At 48.2% G+C, this 12,427-nt stretch overlaps 1 protein-coding gene across 1 annotated transcript in view; it reads left to right on the forward strand.

The window, feature by feature from the left end:
- The first annotated feature begins 1,369 nt into the window (after positions 1 to 1,369).
- LOC141258972 (alpha-1,4-N-acetylglucosaminyltransferase-like) overlaps positions 1,370 to 12,427 on the forward strand; it is a 233,215-nt gene continuing 222,157 nt past the window's right edge. The window contains exon 1 of the mRNA XM_073674306.1: positions 1,370 to 1,522. The gene's annotated coding sequence lies outside the window, so the exon portion shown is untranslated. The remainder of the gene's footprint in view (positions 1,523 to 12,427) is intronic.

Here is a 12,427-nt window from a genome sequence, read left to right on the forward strand (position 1 = left end):
AACATATTTCACAGCAAAGCAGTTTCAGTTTCGTTTTTGAACGTTTTATTGTGTGCCGGTAAAAGTGGTTTAAGGCTGAGTTCACACGATGCGTTTTTCATGCGTTTTCCGCGGCGTTTTTGCAGTTGCGTAAACGCCGCGGAAACTCATGAAAAACGCATGGTCGAAGGGCAGCAATGTTCCCCAATTGAAATCCGCATGTGCTGTGCCCATGATGCAGATTTTTCCGCAGCGTAAACGCTGCGGTCAAAGGTCCGCAGCATGTCAATTAATTTTGCGGAAACGCTGCTCTTTTGCCGCCATTGACTTGCATTAGACCGCATGGAATCCGCATCACTGTATATGTTGATGCGCTTTTCATGCGGTCTAATGTGCGGATGGTACCCGGGTGTGGATGAGAGGACTCGCATCCAGACCCAGGTACCATTAAAAAAAAAAGAATAAAATAAAAAATACATATATTCTCACCTTCTGACGGCCCGCGCTGCGTCCTGCTGGCTTCCCGGGCACTTCGCGGTTGAATGAAGGACCTTCGCTGACGTCAGAGTCATGTGACGGGTCATGTGACGCTGACGTCGGAAGGTCCTAAAGTCTTCACTGCCGGCAGCCGGAACCGATGAAGCAGGAAACCGGGGGCCATCAGAGGGTAAAGTATATATTTATTTTTTATTTTTTGACATTCACAAACTATATAAATCCATGCCGGTTGCATGGATTTATATAGTGTAAAGTTGACAAGCACTTTCCAAGTGATGCTAAAATCGCTTGGGAAGCGCTTGTCAACCCGCATGCGGAAATGAAAGTGAAGACCGCTTCATTTCCGCATGTCCCTGGCAGGAAACCGCATGTACAATCCGCATGTACAATCCGCAAGCGTTTTTTCCCGCCAGAGAGATGCAGAAACGCTCAGGAAAAAATCCTGAGCATTTCTGCATCGTGTGCACATACCCTAATACCTCTGACCACGTTGTTGACAGCAGTGACCTGGGGGTCAGAAATGCTTCCTGGGGCATTCCCCATGCTGTCCCCATGTCATTTGAGCACTGTCACTATCGTTTTGGGCACTTTTTAGGCTTTCTACAGACTGACGGGGGTGCCGCCGCAAAAATGCTCGGGTCTCCCATAGACTAACATTGGGCTCGTTGCTCGGGTCGAGCACCCAAGTATCACGGTGAGCTCGGCCCGAGCTTTGAGCACCCGAGCATTTTAGTGCTCGCTCAACACTAATCTCTACCAAATAAAGACATTTCAGAAGATGTAGGATATGAATCCAATAAGTTACAGGAGAATAATGTGTAGAGCTATGTATCAATTAGCAGATACTGGAAGCAGCATGTACAGCCAGCAGAAGTAGGTATGGGTGGAGTCACTGTGAGCAGTCATCATGCAGCAGATCACTTACTTCTAATAGTGTATGAGAAAGGAAGGAAGCTTTTACTAAGAGGAACAAGATCTAAAAACAAATTGCTTGCTGTTATCAGTTATATACGAGGCATTGAAACCACCTTGTAAGCTGTAACAGGTAAAACAAGTTTATTATTAAATTTCTTTAAGCCGATTTATAATCCATATTTGATCTATAAATTTAGATTAACTATATTTATACAGCATTTACAACATTTGTTACAAACATTTAACGGTATTCCTATCACAGACATAGGGTTTCACTGTATTCATAACTACAATAGAAGTTATTTAAAGGAGTCACGCACTTGTGCATTCACTTATCCAGCTAACCATTGTTTTTACCGCATTTTATACTTAACTTTTTATTTTTGATTAAAGTACTTGTGTGAGGGCTTGTTTTTTATCAGGATGATATGTATTTGTCAGTGTGATTGTTTTTGCGGTACATGTACTGTGTCTTGAAAAAGTATTCATACCCTGTGAACTTTTCCACCTTTTTTCAAGTTACACCCACAATTATATTTGATTTTGATTTAATTTGATATACCAACACAAAGTATTATAAAGTATATAGGAAACTATACATGGTTTTCTAAATATGTAAAAAAAATATAAATCTGAAAATTGTGACGTAAATACTTTATAGGATTCCCTTTCATTGCAATTACTGCTGCAAGTCTTTTGGTGGTCTGTCTCTACCAGCTTTGCACATCTAGAGGCTGAAATTTTTGCCCATTCTTCTTTGCACACTAGCTCTAGCTCAGAGAAATTGGATGGAGGAGTCTGTGAATAGCAATTTTCAAGTGTTGTCACAGATTCTCTATGGGATTTTAGTCTACACCAGGGGCCTCAAAGGCGCGGCCCGTGGGCCGCATGCGGCCTCTCCGTCTGCTTCTTGCGGCCCGCAGGCACAGACCCCGTAACGATTGCGGCTCTCTCCAGCAGCCGCCGACATCAGCGTTGTAGTGCAGTGTACTGCCGCTCAGAGACCGGCTCTCTGCACAGCAATACCAATGCCATCCGCTGGCCTATCAGTGTATTGCTGCGCAGATGTCAGCTGCTGGCCTCTGATAGGCCGGCGGCTGGCACTGGTATTGCGGTGAAGAGAGCCGGTCTCTGCGCGGCAATACACTGCATTACAACGCTGATGTCGGCGGCTGCTGGAGAGAGCCGCGATCGTTACAGGGTCTGTGCCTGCGGGCCACAGGTGCAGAGAGGACGCCGAGGGAACAGAGGACAGGTGAGAATCTTTTTTTTTTCTCTGTCATGTGAAATACAGCACAGGGGACCTGTGCGCAGTATGGGGGGGAGCCACTGTGCGCAGTATGGGGGGGACCCTGAGTGCTGTATGGGTGGACAGGGACCCTGAGCGCTGTATGGGGGGGGACGGGGACCCTGAGCGCTGTATGGAGGGAAGGGGACCCTGAGCACTGAATGGGGGGACGGGGACTCTGAGCACAGTATGGGGGGGGCAGGGACCCTGAGCGCAGCATGGGGGGGAACCGGGACCCTGAGCGCAGTATGGGGGGAGGATGGGGACCCTGAGCGCAGTATGGGGGAGGACGGGGACCCTGAGTGCTGTATGGAGGGAAGGGGACCCTGAGCACTGAATGGGGGGACGGGGACTCTGAGCACAGTATGGGGGGGGCAGGGACCCTGAGCGCAGCATGGGGGGGGACCGGGACCCTGAGCGCAGTATGGGGGGAGGACGGGGACCCTGAGCGCAGTATGGGGGAGGACGGGGACCCTGAGCGCTGTATGGGGTGGACGGGGACCCTGAGCGCTGTATGGGGGGACGGGAACCCTGAGCGCTGTATGGCGGGACAGGGACCCTGAGCACTGTATGTGGGGACGGGGACTCTGAGCGCAGTATGGGGGGGGGACAGGGACCCTGAGCGCAGTATGGGGGGGAACTGGGAACCTTAGCGCAGTATGGGGGGGACAGGGACCCTGAGTGCAGTATGGGGGAGAATAGGAACCCTGAGCGCAGTATGGGGGATGGGGACCCTGAGCGCTGTAAGGGGGGACGGGGACCCTGAGCGCAGTATGGGGGCAGGGACCCTGAGTACAGTATGGGGGGGGTGGCCCTGTGCGCAGTATGGGGGGGACCATGTCTGCAATATGGGGGACCTGGATGGGGGACCATGTCTGCAATATGGGGGACGTAGATGGGAGACCATGTCTGCAATATGGGGGACCTGGAGGGGAGACCATGTCTGCAATATGGGGGACCTAGAGGGGAGACCATGTCTGCAATATGGGGGACCTGGAGGGGAGACCATGTCTGAAATATGGGGGACCTGGAGGGGAGACCATGTCTGCAGTATGGGGGACCTGGAGGGGCGACCATGTCTGCATTATGGGGGACCTGGAGGGGAGACCATGTTTGCAATATGGGGGACCTGGAGGGGCGACCATGTCTGCAATATGGGGGACCTGCATGGGTGACCATGTGTGCAATATGGGGGACCTGGAGGAGCGACCATGTCTGCAATATGGGAGACCTGGAGGAGAGACCATGTCTGCAATATGGGGGACCTGGAGGGGCGACCATGTCTGAAATATGGGGGACCTGGAGGGGAGACCATGTCTGCAATATGGGGGACCTGGAGGGGAGACCATGTCTGCAATATGGGGGAGCTGGAGGGGAGACCATGTCTGCAATATGGGGGACCTGGCGGGGAGACCATGTCTGCAATATGAGGACCAGTTCAAATGGTGTATAGAAAATAAAATGGTATCACTAAAAATGTCACTTTGTCATGCAAATAATGCGGCCCCCCAAAATTAAATGTTTTTCCGTGTGTGGCCCCATATGTCCAGCTAAGTTTGAGACCCCTGGTCTACACTGTGACTAGACCATTTATACACATGAATATGCTTTGATGTAAACCATTTCATTGCAACTCTAGCACTATGTCAAGGGTCGATGCCCCCCTGGAAGGTGAATTTAGCTTTATTTAGCTCCATCCATCTTCCCATCAACTCTGGCCAACTTCCCTGTCCTTGCTGAAGAAAAGCATCCCCACAGCATGATGCTGCCACCACCCTGTTTGACAGTTGCAGTGGTGTTTTGAGAGTGATGTGCAGTGTTAGTTTTGCGCCACACCTAGCATTTTTCATTTAGCCCAAAATGTTCTACTTTGGACTAATCTGACCAGAGCATCATCTTTCAGTTGCTAGCTGTGTCCCCTACATGGCTTTTTACAAACTGCAAATGGGACTTCTTATGGGTTGATTTAAAAAATAGCTTCTTCTTGCCACTCCTCCATATAGGCCATGTTTGTGGAGTATACAAATAATATCCTCTGGACGCATTCTTCCACCTGAGCTGTGGATCTCTGCAGCTCTTCCAAAATGACCATGGGCTTCTTGGCTTCTACTCTAATTAGAGCTCTCCTTGCTTGGAATGTCCGTGTTGGTGGACGGCCATGTCTTGGTGGGTTAGCAACTGTGCCATACTCCTTCCATTTTTGGATGATGAATTGAGCTGTGGTCCGTGAGATGTTCAGAACTTGGGCAATTTTTTGCCACTTTAACATATTAACAAAGTTTTATTAACTCTCTATAGATAGGAATATATTAAGAAAACAGCAATTCTGACACTATTTTTTTACTGTAATTTTTCACATTATCAACCATGCTGCACAAATTGTTAGGTTTATTCTGTGGTTCAGCACGTTTGAAAAGAACCTATCCTGAAGATTTTTATCTTTATTAAATTAAGTAAAAAATACTTTTTAAGCTATGTGCCCACGATGCAGAAATGCTCCGGATTTTTCCTGAGCGTTTCTGCATCTCCCCTGGCAGAAAAAACGCATGCAGATTGTACATGCTTTTTTCCTACCAGGGACATGCAGATGTGAAGCGTTCTTCACATGCATTTCCGCATGCGGGTTGAAAAGCGCTTTCCAAGCGATTTTAGCATCACTTGGAAAGTGCTTGTCAACTTGGTCACACTATATAAATCCATGCAAACGGCATGGATTTATGTAGTATGACCCGAGAGAATGTATAAAAATAAATCTATACTTACCTTCCGATGGCCCCCGCAGTCTTGCTTCACTCGGTGCTGACTGCCGGCAGATCGCGATACACTGCACTGAAGGACCTGCCGACATCAGCGTCGCGTGACCCGTCACATGACTATGACGTCAGCGCAGGTCCTTCAGTCCATCGCAATTTGCCGGCATGAGAGGAGGAGCGCAGCGGGGGCCGTCAGAAGGTAAGTATAACATTTATTTTTTATTTTATTCTTTTTTTCACAGTTTCTATTGTGGCACCCTGCTGTGCACAGGTACCACAGGACCCAGGGTGCATGGACGGACTTCTCCACAAGAGGCCCTCACTACATACAAACACTTCCACCCTTCCTCCTCACACCACCAGAAGGAGCCCGTTAGGGATATATACATGGAGGGTGGAGCCAGGCAGTTCAGGTCAATCAGACAGAGTCAGAGAGTCTGAGAGCGTGCTGACGCTGAGAGCAGCGAAGACGCAGCGCGTCTGCTGCTGCCTTATTGAGGGCCCTAATTGTGGCCGAAGGCAAGAGGAGAAAGGAGAGAGGAGTTGAGGGGGCAGAGGAGCATCATAGGCTCACACCGATATACAAACCGGACACCGGGTCCGCGCCTACAGGGTCCTTTATACCCAGTAGGGACCACCGGCATTCCAGGAGGACAACAAGTCCCTGGCAAACCTGAAGCTAGACCCATTACAGGACCAAGAACCACGAAGGCCCCAGCGTTACCTTGGATAGTGGTAGCCAGCAGAAGGTCCTACTACCGAGCGACAGGTGAAGGAACAGCACGACACATAAGCTAGGCCCAGTTGCAGGCTGGCCAGGAGCATACAGAGAGGCAGACACGAACCAGGAGGCCTTATACCCGCTCACTGGGGAGAAGTCCTGAAGTGCACCCATCCTACTGAGTACCCTGGACCGTACCTGACATCCGCACCAGTAAAGGTATTGAAGCGAATCCCCCTGCCTCTGTCAGTTACTCCTGCTGCGCCATCCTGCCTGCACTACAAGCCCAGCATCACCACCCACCATCAAACTCCACACTGCCCCGGGGGTCCGCTCCACCTGTGGGGAGCAGAAACACCTCAGCTGCCATCCCAACACCCCCGGACGTCTGAAGCAGCGCTGGTAATCATTACCAGGTACCACAGGTGACGTCACAAACTATTTACTTTATTTTTATTTTTCCTATCCAAGTTACTATCCCCTTTTTTGGTTGACCGCCCTGGGCCACGGACCGGGCCAGCCACTGTGACCTATCCCCCACCAGCATCCATAGGCCTGGCTGCCGAGTACTCCATTGCCCCGGGGGCGCGTCACTATGGTACCCGGGTCCGAAGGAGAGTCTCCTCTCCTCCACACCCGGGTACCATCCGCACATTGGAACATGTGGATTGCGCATCTACATATACAGTGATGCGTAATCCATGCGTTCTAATGCAAGTCAATGGCGGCGAAAACGCATAATAATTGGTAGTGCTGCGTTCTTTTCCGCAATGATAATCCGCAGCGGAAATTTTCACAGCATGTGCACAGCACATGCGGATTATCATTGGGGGACATGGCTGGCCTTCTACCATGCGTTTTTAAGCGTTTCTGCAGCGTTTTTGCCGCTGCGGAAATGCTTAAAAAACGCATCGTGGGCACACAGCCTTACTGTCGCTCTACAAGGATTCACTGCTTTGCCGTCCCCATCCCCCTGCTCCTTACAGTGTGTTATCACATTGAAGAGAGTAGATCACTGGGGAGTATCTCTCAAGACAGACACTGATAAAGTGAAAGTAATCCCCTTCCCTCCATCAGCCCTGCATTAGTCACTTATCTCTGATAGCTTGCAGTTTAGCACAGACATTTGTGCGTAGTTGTGAATGTGAGCACAGATGTGTGGGAGTTATCTCTATCGGTGCATGTCTCACAGACCTCTCTGCAGCATTTCCTTCCACCTGTCTGTCTCACTGTTCTAACCAGCGTGTTCTCACACATAGAGCAGAGCGACATGCAGGCGGAGCACAGTTTTCTCTCTGCTGTAAGCAGTGTGATCACACTGTTCAGAGGAGAGAGATCAACTACTTGATAGCCATGTAGAGATATAGTGGCGTTAGCAATGTTGAACACAGGCGACAACTTTCACTAGAAAGTCGTATTAGCATATCATTTGCATACCACTTTACACGGTATTATTATTATTTGTTTTTAGAGCACTATTAATTCCATGGTGCTGTACATGTGAAAAGTGTGAAACAGAAAAGAGATAAAAACCTTGTAAAACATGCTGTTTTATTAGTAATCCATTAAAAAATCATCAAGGACTGTGGAACTTGGTAACGCGTTTTCGACTTAGCAGTCTTAGACTGTGTGCCTACAATGCGTTTTTTAAGCGTTTCCGCAGCAGCAAAAACGCTGCAGAAACGCTTAAAAAACGCATGGTAGAAGGCCTGCCATGCTCCCCAATGATAATCCGCATGTGCTGTACACATGCTGCGGAAATTTCCGCTGCGGATTATCATTGCGGAAAAAAACGCAGCACTACCAATTATTTTGTGGAAGCGCTGCATTTTCGCCGCCATTGACTTGCATTAGAACGCATGGATTACGCATCGCTGTATATGTAGATGTGCATTCCATGCGTTCCAATGTGCGGATGGTACCCGAGTGTGGAGGACAGGAGATTCTCCTCCGGACCCGGGTACCATAGTACCTGTAAAAAAAAGAATAAAATAAAAAAAAAATATTATACTTACCATTCTTTGGGGTCACACTATATAAATCCATGCCGTTTGCATGGATTTATATAGTGTGACCAAGTTGACAAGCACTTTCCAAGTGATGCTAAAATCGCTTGGAAAGCGCTTATCAACCCGCATGTGGAAATGCAAGTGAAGAACGCTTCACATCCGCTTGTCCCTGGCAGGAAAAACGCATGTACAATCCGCATGTACAATCTGCAAGTACAATCCGCATGTACAATCCGCATGTACAATCCGCATGCATTTTTTCTGCCAGGGGAGATGTAGAAACGCTCAGGAAAAATCTGGAGCATTTCTGCATCGTGGGCACATAGCCTTAATCGTAACATACCCTGATATGATTCTCGATTCTTTTAAGATCCATTAGACACCCCCCCCCCCCCTCAATAACATCTTCAAATTGGATATATACAACAAGTGAATCATATATATAAACATAAGAAAAAAAAGATAAAGAACAACATAATTATGCTTATGTTAACATTAAGATCATTCCAGTAATGTAGACCAAACAACATCATGGTGTTTAAATTCATGATTAGGAATGAGCAAATGTGCTCTGTGATACTTGGATATTACTCGAGTATCTGGATGCTCGGATGTGCTTGTTACTCGGCAAGCATTGAGCAGTGCTTGATTTCAAACTCAAATCCTTGCTCCGCATGTTTGGCGTTTGTTACACAGCCAATAAGCATGAGGGCAGGGTCGGACTAGCCTGGCGGGGTACTGGTGAAATGCCTGGTGGGGCCCAGAGAGAGTATAGAAGAGAGAAAAAAAAAAACTTTTAGGGGCACAGGTCCTTTAATACCGCAGGCAGGGGCGCATGCACGCAGGATTCTTATCTGATCCACCGCAATGATGCACTACACACATCAAGATGAATTCTGGCTGCAGCTGTGGCAGGGCGCTCTGCTCTGTGACAAGCCGCGAGTCGATGTCACATAGCAGTTCCGCTAAATTGTCGATGGCCTATCAGAGGCCGCACTCGTTAGCATGCGGCTTCTGATAGGTTGCCGGCCTTTCAATGTTACTGCTATGTGACGTCAGTGCATGTCTTGTCACAGAGCAGAGCGCCCTTTCACAGCTACAGTCGGTGGCCATTTTAACGACCTCGGCGAATATGAAGCCGCAAGAGGACGCCGGGGGAGTGCAGGAAGGTAAGAAGAATTTTTTTCATTCCCCCCTCTGTGATTGGGCAGGGGAGAGGACAAAGGGGCTTAGAATGGGGGCATTAAAGGGAATCTGTCACCATAAATAACGCTATTAACCTGCAGCTATGTGGTTAATTTGCAGATTAACAGCATTATTATACTGCCCGGCACCTGCACACAGCCGAATGCAGCGGGGAGAAAATGAACTTTATTATTCCCGCCAGCATTCAGTTTCAGTCATGGAGCGGGGGCGCCTCCGGTTCAGTCACTATAGCGACTGTTGTAACCGCACCGCCGACCTTGACAGACACTTGCTCTACATTGAGGCTCAGTTGTCAGTCAGTGCCGGGGCTGCAGTTACAGCGTTTTGCTTCATCGCTCTCTTCTGTGTGGCAGGGGGTTCAGTGTAATTTGAAAATCATGGGAGATAGATACAAACGTATGGTTAACAGGAAACACTCGCCAGGTCCGGACCTAAGTGTGAATGATTTTGTGTGGTTGTCTACCAGGAATATCAAGTTCCTTCCTAGAAGCTGGGACCTAGATTTATTGGTCCCTATAAAATAACCACCGTCATTAACCCAGCAGCATTTCATCTGGAGTTGCCTCAGGCTCTTAGGATCCACAATGTGTTTTACAGGTCTCTGCTCAAGAAGTATGTGGTACCTCCTGAGTTCTCCACTTTGCCACCGCCCCCAATCATGGTTGATAGCAATTTAGAGTACCAAATATTGAAGATTGTGGATTCTTGTCTTCAGTGTTGTTTCCTTCAGTACTTGGTGCACTGGAGGGGTTACGGTCCTGAGGAAAGAATGTGGGTTTCAGCATCAAAGGTGAATGCCCTTAGGTTAGTTTGTTCATTTCATGCCTCTCATCCAGAGAAACCTGGTCCTGAGTGACAATCATATGGGGTCCGGTTGTAGAAGGTCACTGCATTTGGCCTTGCAAACATCTTCCTGATCCTTTCATTATCCCTCTCTCTCTAGGACCCAGCGGTGATTCTCACCTTGCTTGGGGATTATACCTTTAGGACCCACCGGTGATGCTTACCTTCTGCTGCTATATACTACACCCTTGCTGTATCCTTAAATACGCTCAGAGTTGCAGGTCATAGAGAGTTTCTCATGTATTCAGGCTTGGAATTCTAGTAGGAATTTTCTTGGAGTTCCTTTGTGGATTGTTGCCTTGTTTCCCCCGGTGTCATCTTTAAGCTAAGTTTATTACCTTGTCTTTTTCCCTTGTGTGTACTTTAGTTTGCAGTGGGGCTGACTAGTGTTCACCCCTCCCCTTCCCTACCTATGGCCTAGCTTTATGGTCAGCTAGGGCCATGTTTCCTGCTCGGCGATAGGTGCAGAACCTATATAGGGTCCATAGGGGAGTCATGGTTTGCCATTTGAGCTGTTTTGGGGTCTCCACTTCCCCTTTCCCCACTTGCAGGGCACCCGTCCCTTTTCCTGTCATTATACGCTGGATTCTCCCCAGACCCAGCGTGATACCAGGATCTGGGACCTTATTAAATAAAGGGGTGACATAATTAGTGTATGGGGGTCAGGATGAGGAACATGAATTATTCGTTTATGGTGGCAATTGGGGGACATAATTACTGTAGAGGCCACTCAGGGGATATTATTATTGCTGTAATTTAATTTAGTTTGGAGGATACTATCTTCCATGGTGGGGAACAAAATGGAGGTCTTGTTACTGTGCAAGGTCGCACTATGCTTCTTTATTAGTGATGAGCGAGCACTAAAATGCTCGGGTACTCGTTGCTCGGGTCAAGCAAATTGGAATACTCTGGTGCTCGACCCGAGCAACGAGTCCAATGTAAGTCTATGGGAAACTCGAGTATTTTTGAGACGGCTCACCCCGGCGGTCTGCAGAGGGCATAAAAATTGCCCAAATCGACGAGAACAGTGCTCAAATGACATGGGAACAGCGTGTGTAAGACCCCTCGAAGCATTTCTGACTCCCAGGTCACTGCTGTCAACAACGTTGTCAGAGTATTACGCCACTTTTACAGACTCACAATAAAACATTCAAAAACTAAAACAAAATGGATTTTCCTGGGAAATATGTTAAGGAACATCCTTTCCATGGTAATAACTTGTATATAAGGCAAAATAAATAACCAAAAACAAAAATACTCCTCCACACCTTGGGCTATGTTCACGCGTAGCGTTTTTGATGCGTTTTTGCACTTTTGCATTGCTTTCAACAAAGACAAATGCATTCACTGGGAAATGTCATTTTAAAATTTTACAACCTTATCTGGCCATGTGGTGTGTGACACATCATCAGACACATGCATTCTGTGCTGAAAAGACATGGGAACAGCATGAGGAAGACCTCTGGAAGCATCTCTGACTCCCAGGTCACTGCTTAAAAGTGTGCCCATCATAAGTGATCCTTGACGCATGCGAAGATGCCTCCCGCCATGCACCTGTCATTGCAGACTTGCAACAATCACCATCCACGTCCTTGTCCCAGTGCAGCGTTCAGTTGTCCCTACCCCATTCCTTGGAATGCAAGAGCAAGTATGCAGCCAGCCACCCACCCACCCACAGGCCGCAACACTAAACTGTCAGATTTCTGGGCAGCTGCTTGCACTTGAAATATGGCCTTTTAAGCTCATAGAGGCGGTAGCTTTTCACAACCTCATGCCGGCGGGTGTCCATATTCAGTCCCCAGCTGCCACTATTTCTCCCGGTATCTTCTCCGCCTTCCACAAACACAGGTCCCACAACATTACCCGTGCCCTCCCCAGTGCACTTACTGGGAAGGACTGCCTAACCACTAACACGTGGACAGGTGAATGTGGCCAGGGACGGTACGGAGCCAGTCCATAACTTTTTTTGCTGAGAGTTGTATTTAGCTCGGTGAAAGAACTGGCATAGAGGGAAACCGTATCTACCCTGGGTGTCATTTCTCCCAGGAAGTCCTCTAATGCAGCTTGTTGCAGAAGCAATGGCAGCCCCTCCAACATCAACTCGCACTTGTCGGTGGTGCTTTGACACACACATCTTTCTTTGCGCGTCTTATTTCTTGAATACAGAGTTGGACAATGGCCTGATCTGTAATGCGGTTTAAGAAATCACATGCAT

Source organism: Phyllobates terribilis, unplaced genomic scaffold, assembly GCF_046119375.1.
Source record: "Phyllobates terribilis strain yellow unplaced genomic scaffold, ASM4611937v1 Scaffold_3__8_contigs__length_932513732, whole genome shotgun sequence".
Lineage (NCBI taxonomy): Eukaryota > Metazoa > Chordata > Amphibia > Anura > Dendrobatidae > Phyllobates > Phyllobates terribilis.